A 3,752-nucleotide genomic window follows, 5' to 3' on the forward strand; every position below is an offset into this window, starting at 1 on the left:
GAGAGGAAGGCCCTCTATGAGGTGGATTGATTCAGCGACTGGGATAATTGGGATGGATGTGTCAGAGACAGTGCAATTGGCACAGGACAGAGCGGAGTTTAGGGCTGTTGTACATAGGGTCGCTATGAGTCGCAAGCGACTCCACGGCACATAACAACAACAACAACAAGAGATTAGGATAGGACTCCGTTGAGATCTGTTGTTTATAGGGTTGCTATGAGTCATACTGGATTCTGGACTCGTGGCACCTAACAACAACAGGCTACATACTAATCAAGAGGTTACTAACTTAAAATCTGGTGGAAATGATGCCTGTAAAAAGGTCAGAAAAAAAATGTAAAAAGAGTCGGAGAATTGTTAAAATACCCATTCAGTGGTGACCTGGAAGAACTATCTGCTTCTATAAAGATTGCATCTAAGATAACTTAGGAAGCTGAGCTTACTTGATTGTACCTGGGGTTGCTTTGAATGGATTTGATGGCAATTGCTTTTGTTTGTTTGTTTGTTTGTTTTAAGCTGTGTGAGCAGCCTCTAAGATAACTCCTAGTGACCTGCACGTTCTGGAATTCATGTCCTTGTTTAATGACCTCCCTTCAGTGTGGGTTAAAGTCTGTGATTTTCTTCTAGCAAATAAAATGGGGCAGCAGTGATGGGCTGTCATTTACAAGATTACAAAAAAGATTCTGGCTTCTGCCCTGGTGTGCTCTCTCTGTCTTGATCTAAATGGAAAATGAGATGTCATGCTGCAGATGCTTTATCTCCATAAGACAGCACAATTGCCCTTCAGGAACAAAATCCTGCCAACAGCTATGCTTAGATTCCAATCTTCCCCTAGTTGAGTCTTCATGTAAGACCAGTCCCAGTTGGCAACTTAACTGTAACCTCCTGAGAGACCTTCCTTCAGCTAGTGGCACCAACCTCAGCAGACTCCTGATGCACAGAAACTGTGAAATTGTTTGTTGTTTAAGGACTCTACGTTTTGGGATAATCTGTTACAAAAAGCTAAATAACTAGGGGAGCTCTGGTGGCCTAGTGGCAAGGAGCTGCAACTACAATCCCAGAGGCGAACGGTTCGAATCCACCAGATGCTCTGCCGGGGAAGGAGGGACAATCTCCTCCTGTACCAGTCAGACCTGATTTGACGGTACACACACACACACACACACACACACACACACACACACACACACACACAAAAAAAAAAAGCTAAATAACTAATATTATACTTAGGTGCAAATTGTTCGTTTTGCCAATCATGCAACTTCTCCACATTTTCATAAAAGTGCTAAGCTTTCCCTTTTATGTCACCAAAACTCAAACTCATTGAGTTGGAACCGACTCAAACCTGGTTCTCCAGGGGGCTTTTGGAGGCTATAAATTGCATGGGAGGAGAGTGCCCACTGGGCTCCAGCCATCAGAAAGGCCTCCCATTTCTGCAGACTATCCCACCAGAATCTGTTGTTTTGTTATGTGCCTTCAAGTCAGAACTGACTCATAATTGACCTTCCTTCAGGTTTTTCAGAGTCCATAAATGGTAAAGGAGGAGATGACCCACCTTTCTCCCTCAAAACAGCGAGTGGATTCAAACTGTGCACCATTTGATTGATAGCACAGTACCTTACTACTAGGCCACCAGAGCTTCCTATCAGAATATGTTATTGCTTTGTTGTGTGCTGTTGAGTAGCAGTAAATCACAAGGGGGGAAATTTCTTATCCTTCTCCCTCAGAGCAACTGGTGGAGTCAAACTGTGTGCCTTTGAATTGCAGCCCAGCTTCTTACCATGAGGGCACCAGAACTCCCTTATCAGAGTATGTTGTGTTGTTGTGTATCCTCGAGTCAGAACCAATCCATAGCTGACCCTCCAGTGGTTTTTCAGAGACAGTAAATCACACGGGCAAAGATTGCCCATCCAATTGGTGGATTCGAACTGCATATCTTTGGGTTTGCAGTGCAGTTTTTTAACAGTAGGTCACCGGACATGCTATTTATGTGTATACATTTCAGGCTTTCATCATTTTAGCGTTCTTTATCATTTCCTGAAAAGAGATCTGGTATTGTCATTCATGCTATATTAGGCAGCTAACAAAAGATTGGCAGTTCAAATCCACCAGTCACTCCTTGCTCCTACAAGGAAGACGGCACAGTCTCCTCTGTGAGAAACTTTTACAGCCTCAGCTTGACAGCAGTGGGTTTGGTTTTCCGCTTCTCATTTCCTCCTTCAGGCCTTTCCCTCTAGGTGCTTGCAAGTCCCTACTCCACAGTCTTTCGGACACCAGTTAAAAACTCTTTATTTCTTTAGGCTGTGCCCTCAGGGCTTTTCCTTCTACACCTAAAGTGACCTAAAAATAAGAAAAGAAAAATTTTCAGATTAGGAGGCGCTTTCATGCTAGCTGTGAAAAGAACAATTTTTTTCAACATTTATTAAGAAACTATAACTCACCCAAAATAAATAATGCATCGGTCTATGATTTCATCAACTTAAAAATACACCAACTTTGCTATATTTTATAAAGCAGGAGTGAAAAAAACCCCTGGTGAATAAAAAAAACAATTCCCTAATTAAACTCCCCTCCCACTCGTTTTACTTTGTTTATTTTCTAATTATTTTTAACTCTTGTGGTTATATTTTTACCTTAAATTTTGTTTGAATTGTTGCTATATGTGCATAGTAATGAGATGTCTCAGTGTGAAATCTTCACATTTCCATCCTTGTGGAGCTCTGGTTTTGTAGTGTGTACTGTGTCCTGCTGCTAACGGTTAGGTGGGTGGTTCAAATCTACCACTTGATCCAAGGGAGACAGATAGTCACCTCATGTAGAAATTACTACCTCAGAAATTCAGTGGATGGTCGCAATGAGTCCTTCTTTGTGTATTCAGCTTTTACTTTTGCTGATGTTAGCTGCATCTCCTCACATTTTTTTACTGTGCTTAATGCAGGCACTCTATCAATTTATCTCATTCTTTTATCACTCTCTCCCTTCACAGTGTGCTTTGGGGGAAAAGTCTCCTTTCCTCAAAGATTGGTAGCTGTAAAAAAGAACAAAGACCACATGAGGAGCGCCATATCTGACCTTTGACAACTTCATAGGGGGAAACGTTCCCTGTCCACAGCATCAGTAACACAAAACCAATTTCTATGAGGTCAGACTTATTCCCCGTGCTTCCATGCCTTTTTCTACTCATTTCAACACAAATCTTAGTGTTTTGCTTGTTCCAAAATTCATTGTGATAGCTCACAGACCACACAGAACCATACGGGGGGGGGGCATCGACAGTTTATTATTTAGATTAATAGCAGAATATAGTTAAGACAGATTCCAAAATGTGCCTGTAGGCACTTCAGCCTCTAAGTATTTCCAGATTCTCAGTCCTGCCAATATTGGCTTCCCTCCCCTAATTAACCTACAAAGTTCTCAGTCCTGCCAGTATTGGCTTCTTTTCCTCCCCCCAATCCCTTCTCGCATCCAATTCTCCAGTTAGGCCATCACTGTCCCAAAGCATGTCCTAATTTTCACCTGGTTCTAGGAGGTCCTAGGAGGTCTTCTTCTATTTGGTGGGGGAGGACTTCTGTTCTCTGTGGCCAGCAGTCTTCAATTTATTTGTGAAATCAGCTAATCCCTTTGTAGATTGTTGAGCTGGCCAATCTCTGTGTGGCATGAATGGTAGAATCCCTTTGTAGATAAACCAACAGGCTCATCCTAAAAGTCTAAGCCATCTGCATGTTGTTGTTGTTGTTATGTGCCGTCGAGTC

This window comes from Elephantulus edwardii, unplaced genomic scaffold (assembly GCF_000299155.1).
Source record: "Elephantulus edwardii isolate Elephantulus edwardi_28Jun2011 unplaced genomic scaffold, EleEdw1.0 scaffold00119, whole genome shotgun sequence".
Lineage (NCBI taxonomy): Eukaryota > Metazoa > Chordata > Mammalia > Macroscelidea > Macroscelididae > Elephantulus > Elephantulus edwardii.